Genomic DNA, 10,575 nt, shown 5'->3' on the forward strand with positions numbered 1-10,575 from the left:
TTTAGATTTATTAAGATGTCGACCAACACCGGACAGCATACACGCCGCCCAAAACGACATTCATACCCATTTCCCGAATAAAAAGTAAATTGGAACTTGAGGGTCTGTTAATAGAACCATTTTAAAATTTAAATGTCACTTTTTTAGGCAAATTCTCGTACGGCAACTGATTTTGTAGAAGTTCAACTCCACGTATAACAGTAAATGATGTATCTCTTCCTTAAAGTATTCACCACAGCATAGCATTCTCCGATTTTCAATATTTTGATCAGTCGTATAAGAAAATTGCGATTTAGAAATGTATATACCTTTCGAAGCGGTGACATTTGCTCCACTCAAGGACAACCGGAAAATCCTCTCATGGTTTTCATTGCAGAACCAAATGTTCTGCGTGTGTAGATTACCAGCCGTGATATACTCAAATTTAAATACGTCGGATATCTTGATAAGATAGTTCCTGTTTATTCTATACCTAGCTTTAACATACATTTTTGTGTATATGTTAACGTTTGGCCTATGTTTGATTAACCTGTGTTTAAACGCACACTGATTGGACTTGGCCTATTTACACACCGATTGACTATTTTAAAATACTGGTCAGATGAGTTCTTGGACACGTTGTCATTTTATTTCTGCTTGGGATTTTCGTGTGGAAGAATGCCATACTCGTTAGAGCATTTCATATTTGATATCTAACTTTAACCTACAATGGTTCTACTGTATATAGTGCATCAATTCCGAGGTAAGTGTTTTATTCTTACATATATTTATACTTTTTCTGTATCTTACTTTTGTTTATCAAATTTCCGAAACTTTCAGACTTCTGCAGACAATTTTCCATTGTGTAAATTGTTCAATATATAATGCTTTGTGAACAGAATTAAACATGTTAAAGATATGAAAACAATGTCTTATATTCAGATATTTGCGTTTTTTACTAGTGAACAAGAACAACATTGTTAATTACGGGTACAAATTGAATGTACGTGATTTTTATGTGAACAAGATTCCAAATTGTCTTATGCACGTGAAATTATCAAGCAGTTTTTGATATTTTTTACAGTATGACATATTTTGCTACTGTAACACATAAAATGTATGTGCTTATTTATCTTCGTAAATTAATAGAATACATATAAAATTGAGAATGGAAATGGGGTATGTGTCAAAGAGACAACAACCCGCCCGTAGAAAAAAAAGAAACAACGGCAGAAGGTCACCAACAGGTCTTCAATGAAGCGAGAAATTCACGTTGCCGGAGGCGTCCTTCAGCTGGCCACTGAACACATATATACTAATTCAGGGATAATGAACGCCATACTAATATCCAAATTGAACACAAGAAACTAAAATTTAAATAATACAAAACTAACATAACAAAGGCCAGAGGCTCCTGACTTGGGACAGGCGCAAAAATGTGACGGGGTTAAACATGTTTGTCAGATCTCAATCCTCCCCCTATACCTTTAGCCAATGTAGAAAAGTAAACGCATAACAATACGCACATTAAAATTCAGTTCAAGAGAAGTCCGGTTCAGATGTCAGAAGAAGTAACCAAAGAAAATAAACAAAATGACAATAATACATAAATAACAACAGACTACAAGCAGTTAACTGACATGCCAGCTCCAGACTTCAATTAAACTGACTGAAGATGTTCATTTTATGAACGTGAGATTATAGAGTTCATGTTTATGTTGCATGTACGTGAAAGTAAAATGCATATCTAAATTGATAATCGTACTTAAGAGTTTGTGCAATTATATTATTATTAGGTTCCAGCCTGCACCAGAGTAATACAATGCTGCGGTGTTAAGGAGTGGGCATACAGATTGAACGCAATCATATATAATTCATCAGACAACATATCTACGTATTATAGTGGAACTGTCGTGCACAATACCATAACCGTTATAACGATATAACATACAGGGGAGTACAAACTACTGAAGCTGTTGGACTATTTATTTGGACTTTAATGTTTATAATAATTTGATATATTTTTCTTCTTATTTGTTTTTTGTTTGTTTGCTAATTAAATAATGTATTCATGTAGTCAATATTGTAAAAAATAGCACTGAAAGACTTATTCATCCGTCCGTTTTTGACAGGCATCATACAAAAAATATAACACAAACAATCAATGTATCCATCAAACATTTTATATATATAATGTCTAATTTTTTAGCTTGATTATTTATCTAAAATACAGGTGATACTGTATAAATACTACATGGATAGATACTATCGAATACTAAGAGTAAAATGTACTACATATTTGCAATCGATTCTAGCTGTGCATCTAGATCTGTTATACTTGGGTTACTCGGAATATCCCTGGAGTTAATTACCTCTTCAGATACTTTTTCCAGGTTATTGTCACAAATAAAATGCTGCAGGTATTTAAGAGTAGACCTTTTTCCTTGCTGAAAGTAGAAGAATAAGTGTATTATACTTAGGACAGAACATTTGTGTGTTGCCTTCAAAGATAGAAAACATGAAAAATGAGGTTCTCGGAGAAATAAATCTCCACCAGCAGTGGCATCGACCCAATCATCATTGATACCAGGTCTCAATTTTGTATATACGCTGGACGCTCGTTTTGTCTACAAAAGACTCATCAGTGACGCTCGAATCCATAAACGTTAAAAGGGCCAAGTAAATTACGAAGTTGAAGAGCATAGAGGACCAACATTCCTAAAAGTTTTGCCAAATCCAGCTAAGGTATTCTATGCCTGAGGTAGAAAAGCCTTAGTATTTAAAAAAATCCTATTTTTTTAAGCAGTTAATTTATAAATATAACCACATCAATGATAACTCATGTCAGCACATAAAGTGCTAACTACTGGGCTTGTGATACCCTCGGGGAAATAAATCTCTTCCAGCAGTGGCATCGATCCAGTGGTTGTAAATAAACTCATCATAGATATCAGGACTAAATTGTGTATATACGCCAGACGAGCGTTTTATCTACAAAAGACTCATCAGTGACACTCGAATCCAAAAAAGTTAAAAGAGCAAAATAAAGTACGAAGTTGAAGAGCATAGAGGACAAAAATGCTAATTTGTAGTTTCAGAGAACGCGCGCGTAACTAAATTTTTTTTTTAAATTAAATGTTTTGCCGATAATAATGAAGAATTTAATAGGAAAAAAATGTTAAAGCTAAACTGTATCAATTGTATTAGCTTTTTCATATTTGTGACTGAATGATATGCCAGATCTTAACGCTTTCAAATCTGCTAATAGTGCGGTGACAAAAGTGTAAAAAGTCGTTTAGATTGTGAGTTTAATCTTCCCCAATAGCACACGACTAACAATGATCTTAACTTAAAGACAAATATATCTTCTTTATTTTTGCCCTGTCGTCAGATTTTTTTATCGCTTTTCTATACACATATTTTCTATGAAAGTGCACTAAAATATGACACATACTTGTATATGTTTATATTCTATGTTTTTTTTTATAAAGCATCAAATATACTTTTTAAGAAAAGTCTTATTGTAGAAATCAAAATCATTGGCGGATAGTTTCAGTAAAATTCAGTCCGTAGAAACTTGCTCCTACAAGTCCACAAAAACAACAAAATCCGTTAAATTTGATGCAGTTCCTAATGTGCCAAAAACATCGACTGAAAATTTGAGTCCATTTACCAGTAAAGGGAAGTCGACTTTTGTATCTGCAATGAATGAAAGATTGGATGAGGTGAACATCAAGGTTTCTTATGTATCATGTGTATATAGCTGTACAATTAAATAAATCAGTGCAGGCAGTTTATCATCGTTCAAGCTACAAGAGTTACACAAGTGAACTGATGTTTCTGCCCTTTAAGAGCGAGGAAGCCTCTAACCTGACATTCAATAACGACATACAAATATTAGACTGTTATCCCTCAGTTTCGGGTGTTTGTACGCATTTTCAAATGCAGTCGTTCAACTGAGGCGCTTTTATATTCTGTTGTAACAATATTATTTTAGAAAGATCGAAAACTACGAAAGTTTGAATCAGAAGAGCGTATTAAGAATGTTTTATCCATGGCAGATAAAGTTAAAGTTGAAATAGTTTCTTGTCCATCTTTTTAACTTCAAGCACTCTATCATAATGATTCTGGTTGCATTACAAAACATTTGTTGAAGAAGAAAGAAGAAAAAAACCGTCGAAGCAGAACTCTCAGATCACGATACTGCTTTTACTAAATTTGTTTTGACTATTGACTACAATGTAATGGTGAACAAAACCAGCATTCCTCATGACAAGGTTACTTGATAAATACAGATCTTTCCTACCTACTAATTCAAATTTAAAATATTCTACTTGTAAAATGCAGTCTTAACTCATTGATTTCTATAGAAATTCAGTTATCATACAACTTCAACAAGTTCAAAGCAAATCTAACAACATACTATTCAGTAGGAACATTACTATTGGAGATGCCATATCAGCTGCAAGTCAATCAAAAACTGACCTCAAAATCTCAATGTCAACAGTAAAAGACACAAATAACGGACAGATATTGCATTCCGCTGCAAATTTATTTAGAAAAGACATCGAAACTCTAAATATTTCCACAGAAGGATACCAAACTTCGAATGATTTGTCTCTTCCTTCTTCAATTTAGCCAGAGCCTTCGTAAGTATTGCAATTAATTTTATGGTAACTCGATGATACTGCATAAAGCCAAGTCTATTCTCAGGAAATGGCACCAGAGAAATGTGTGTCAATGCTTGGCAATTGTTGAGGCAATCGTTTAGGTGGCATATTTTTGTTTTACTCCTTTTCATTCAGGATCGGTTTTACACATGTACATGAGTTCGGTTCAAAACAACTTGTTGAAACATTGAATGGCAATGGATTTTATGCGTAGTAAAGTGAAGTGCGACGCTATCTAATAAGTTTGGCCAACCATAAAATTGACCGAATTCAAGATAGTGTGTACGTCCCGAATAATATGTCCACAGCATCTTTACAGACAAGCATATGGATGTCATCACACCTTTCTAAACCCCTTATTAGATATCTTATTAGATCACCTTTAAATTTTGAATGGATTAATAAGGATGGTTTTAAGCCGATATTTTTCGAGGGGCAAATGTCTTCGGACTTCCTACAATACATTGTCTGTATTTCTAAAGGAATTTTTTTTTGCTAAAAAAACGTGTTTGCTTTCAGCAGAACCTTTCACGTACATCCCTGTGTCCATGAGTGAAATGTGTAGAAATATTAAAACATGTCTTTTGACGGTTGATGCAGATGAAGATGATGGAGATAGTGTTTGGTTTTATATATTGCTTAGTGCACTGGTACACACTGTCTCAGGTAAGTGGAGGATTGGCGCGCATTTAAAATTGTTAAACACTGCCACATTCTGTATGAGTCTGTCTCAAGTCATGAGACTGTAATGCTGTGGTTGCAATTTTTTCTATATACTACATTTGCCTTTTTTTATTTATTTATTTTGTACATTTATTAGACCGTTAGATTTTTCATTTGTTTTACATTTTTCATTTCGGAAATTGAAAACTATGCAGTATGGATTTTACTCATTGTTGAAGCCCGTTCAAGACCTATACTTGTTTATATATGTGTCAGTTGGTCTCTTTTGGGGAGTAGTGTCATTTGCAATCACATCACATCTTCTTTTTTATATGGAATACTTTTAAAGTTTGTGGTACGTTTCAAGACAAAAAAGGGGGATATCGGTACAAAACCTATCATGTCATAGACATTAACCAGAGTAAAATACACAACAACAGATAATACTATGGAATCAGCAATTATTGGGGGGAAATTAAAAGCAACGAGTAGTCTATCAAATATCCAGAAGTATCCACAAATATTCAGTTTGAGGTCATATTTGACTGTAGTGTTCTTTTGCTTTGGTTTGATACCTCACCCAATATGTTAGTTTAGAAAATGATTTTAAAGTATTGTCCTTCATGACACTTGATTTTTTATCTGAAATTGAAAGAATTTATAATGTCCTCTAGACATTTTATGGATTGAAAACTTGATTTTTGAAGTTTTGTTTATAGAACGTCGTTTTAGGAATTTAAATAAAAAATCTTAATGATTTAGGTTTATGTATAATACTTAACATTACTAAAGCCAAAACAGTATCGTATGTATTTAGATAGAGTTTACAAATAAAAAAAATGTCGAAATTGAAACCCTTCAAAATTTCCACAGATATATACAAAATACTGTTTAACTCAATTTAAACAAAATGTGACCATATCCTGATGACAGGCATATTGTTATAGTACAAGGTTTACTCTTTCCAATGATATGTTATATAAGTGTGTGTTCGGTGGAGATATTTAATTCAAAAATATCTGCCTTCTGTCATCGCACTATAATATAAAAGTGATGCATCAAAGAAGGTAAAGACTGTTTTAGATGGACAATATCAACCATAGCGGGTTCCAAAGGTTCCAAGATAAATATAAAAACCTTAGACACAACCACTGTTTAGATCAGCTATGGCAGTACATTTTGTTAAAAAATGTATTAAATAATGGAAAAATTATCCAAAATTATCATTGCAACACAAACAATGCTTCGTTATTTATCACGTGATTGATCAAAGAGACGTTAACTTGTATTTAAAGTAAAATCACAGCTATTCATGTGTTAAATTTGAAGTTTTTGATCAAAATAAAAGAAAATATAATGTCCCTTCCTGAACATATTCCTTTCGAAATGAATGCTGCTACTAGAACGTAGTATTGAAAGTGCAGATGATAAAACCAAAGAGAAGAAAGACTAAAACAATCTATTGATTTCAATACATCACCCTAACTTACATCTATTAAGAAGTCTTTGTCTTCATCTTCCAAAGCAAAGTCGTTTGTTTTGATGTACCATGAACTAATTCCTATCGTTCTTTTTATGTCAGAACTCTGAAAACATTTCTAACACTACATAACAAATATCAAGCATCACAATGTTTAAATTCAATGAGATATATTTGCTTTAGCTGATAACAATTCCAAACATTAAGCCTCAGTATGATATACCATCAATGATTCTTAAGATGATACCTTTAATCTATTCTAAGTTATGCCACCCATATTGTATTATGTAGCAATAGAAGTAGAAAACATTGTTAAAGTTGTATGAAAAACGAAACAGGGTATAATGATATCACATCTTATCTGTAAACCTTTTATAGACTAATGAACTAAATGTAAAATAGGGAAAAAATATCAACTATCAAGATGGAGTCATAGATTTTGTTGACATATTTAGCTCCATTTTTTTCTGAATTAAATGTTTCATTTTTATGAATTTTATACACATCTGTTGCTGTTTTAAAATATGATTTTTCACACATTTACCTGCGAAAATATCCTACTACCATTGGTTAAGACGGCATTACAAATGTTTGTCAAAAAACTGAAAAATCCATTGATTTCTTTGCGTTTTAGCCCGAGGTATTTTTCTTGAATGCAAACTCCTGTTACTTCAATAAAATTGATCAGTTCATTGAAATCGATCTGAAATGCATAACGAAATTTATGAATTCTGTACTGTATATATTGATAAATGAATTTTCTTCGAATAAATATATGACTTTATCAACCAACAATCGATCAATAAATCGACTTAATGTTCATAATGGACGGCTTGTTAAAATAGTTTCTTTTTCTTTAACTTACTCACCTAAATCTGCATTGCCAATGATTTTTTTATTGGGTGTATCACCAGCCTGGGTAGTTCACCATAGTTCTGCATTGACATGGATTATCAATGATCATGATGCTATGGTAATAATAATAAATTATCTATTTATCTTTTAAAATATTTTCAAAACTTGAAATTTTGATAGAGACAACAACCCGACGAAAGCACAGAAAACAGCCGTAGGCCCTCAATGGGTCTTCAACACAGCGAGAAAATCTTAAATTGTAATCGGAAAAACCTTACGAAATTTTGAGTCCCCAATTCCCTTCAACTTCATTCTTTATTTGGCTTTTTTACTTTTTTTTTATTCAAGTGTGACTGATGAGACTTTTTTACATAAAAAAAGTAAAATCACAAAAATACTGCACTCCGAGGAAAATTTAAAACGGAAAGTACATGCTTAAATGATAAAAGACTTCAAACGAATGGACAACAACTGTCATATTCCTGACTTGATACAGACAAAAACGCGTATCTAGCTTACACAGTTATTATCATTATATCTATGATGCGTTTGATAAGGTGAGAAAGATATAACTCATCAACAATTTTACCATGAGGCTTGTTATGGTGCAAATATGTATAAACTTACACTACCACTTCCGTCTCTGTCTATAGCATCGAATGCAAGATTAGGACCAACTCCTTCCCCGAATAACAATTTGCAGTATTTCTCTTTAAAATCGGCCTAAAATGAATCAAATACATACACCGTAAGTTGGATGGCTTTGACTATAGTAGTAAACTTGTTTAAAAGACGCCGGACAGGAAAATGCTTAATAAAAAAAATAATTAGCGAACATAAGAAATACGTCTTACATAAGAACCGCAAGGGGAACTGAGGTATAGACTAATGTTCATATGTTGGGCTTTTGATGACCGACATTTAACACCTTTGTCAAGGTGGAGCGTACATTGGTCCTCAATTCACTTCAACTTCATACTTTATTTGGCCTTTTCAACTTTTTTTATATTCGAGCGTCACTGATTAAATTTTTGTAGACGAATCGCTCGTCTGGCGCAAATACAAAATTTATATATGATGAGTTTATTTAGCCGTGCGAAATTTATAGTTTCTAATGTGAACAATCAAACCAAAGCCTTGGGTAAATTGTGTAACGCTCTTGGCACGTAACGAACCATTGTAACCACTCTTTTAAAGTATATAGGTTTATGTTTAAATGTTTCATGTTTTATCTTTCTTCAAAATTTTCATCGGAAGATACCAAGACCTAGATGACAAATCATCTGTATCAACTTCACACAATGCATAATAGCCTTGAAATATAGATTCTAGGTACTGACGTTATTTATCACCTTTGTTACGTGTTCTAGCTTACTTATATTGTCTATGTGAATTATTAACCTTTACTCTTTAGTCCGTTTTTGTGTCATTTTACTTTTTGCGAGCCTTAATCACTATTTCAGTGGGTTTAACCTTTTTACGGTTTCATCACTGTTCACCCCTACTGCATGACAAAACTTTTGTATTTATTTTTTAAATAGTTCTTTTCCTGAACATGCATACAATATTTTCATCCAAAAGTTTAGCAAACAAAAGTCAACCAATACAGTATGCTCAATAGTAAATAATGATATGAACGTTTGTCATACAAACATTGTAATTTGATTAAAGAACAAAGACAAGTAGAGTATCTTAATAAATTGAAATGGAGCATACTACACAGCTACTTTTGCATAGGTACTATTTCTGTACTAAAAATATGTAGTATTGGAAATTTACTTTTAATATTTAGTACTATTTCTTTACTTTGAAATTATTGTAATAGTTAGGTACTTTTAGTTTACAGTACTTGATTTGAACTTAATAATTTGGTACAGAAATAATACAATATTTCATATTTGTAAATCATAATTTTAAGAGATTTGAAAAAGAAAAACTTTCAAAATACGGAAAATGTAACGGTAGTAACCAAAAATATGTAGTACCTAAATTTCAAGTACAAATTAAGTACTGTATAAAACAGGTACCTAAATATTACAATGATTTTAAATTAACAAAATAGTACTGAATATTAAAAGTAGATTTTCAGTACTACAGATTTTTAGTACAATAATAGTACATGTACCTATGCAAAAGTAGCTGTTTATGATCATATGATGTTATCAAACGCCCCACTAGCTTACAAAATCAGATTTACACGTCCATGGCGAACACGTTGTGATAGTTGTGATATATAGACGCCATGATATATTGCCACAGGAACATCACCGTCCAAAACGAAAATTCAAAAAAGGAAATGTAGAATCATCCCTTTTGTCGTACATATTTGTTTATACTTTCTTGTATAAAACTGAATTTATAAATGAAGGAAATATCAGTTATTGCTGAGTTTATTTCATATATTCAATTCAAGTTCCTTTGTGAATATTACAGCAGTGTTTTAAGGAATTATTGATTATTCATTGAAATATTTATATCCAAGTTAATGGTAAATTTTGTTGAGTTTATCAAATAGAATTATTACGGGTCTTTACGGATTTTCATGGTTATAAAGTAAAATATTTTACTATCTTGGGTTATAACAGTTTCATCCACATTTCTATTAAATAAGTCAAATAACTAATAAGTGATATCCAACATAAGCAAGTCGACAATGATGGGTATTTACAACAAAAGCTTCATCAACGGCGACTTTACTTGCTACACCGTTTGGTCTCGCTTGCTACATGTACTTGTCTCACAGGCAATCATGCTACATCATTTTAGTTTTGTGTTTGTATCTTACTTCAGAAAAAGCTTTTTCAAATTCTTCTTTTGAAATGACGCCATCTGAAATGCTTTCTTGTAAAACCTACAAAAGATCATGAAAACTCTGTCTTTAGCAATGAATTGCTAAATGTCATAGGTAAAGGTCACATGTGATGTAAT

At 32.1% G+C, this 10,575-nt stretch overlaps 1 long non-coding RNA gene across 1 annotated transcript; it reads right to left on the minus strand.

Moving 5' to 3' along the window:
• Positions 1-2,146: 2,146 nt before the first annotated feature.
• Positions 2,147-10,513, minus strand: LOC134690714 (uncharacterized). The gene is made up of 5 exons (XR_010102002.1): positions 10,433-10,513; positions 8,275-8,370; positions 7,337-7,495; positions 6,803-6,898; positions 2,147-2,426 (listed from the first exon to the last, which is right to left on the minus strand). It is a non-coding gene; the product is annotated as an uncharacterized LOC134690714 (long non-coding RNA).
• Between the last annotated feature and the right edge of the window lie 62 nt (positions 10,514-10,575).

Source organism: Mytilus trossulus, chromosome 11, assembly GCF_036588685.1.
Source record: "Mytilus trossulus isolate FHL-02 chromosome 11, PNRI_Mtr1.1.1.hap1, whole genome shotgun sequence".
In the NCBI taxonomy this organism is placed as follows: domain Eukaryota; kingdom Metazoa; phylum Mollusca; class Bivalvia; order Mytilida; family Mytilidae; genus Mytilus; species Mytilus trossulus.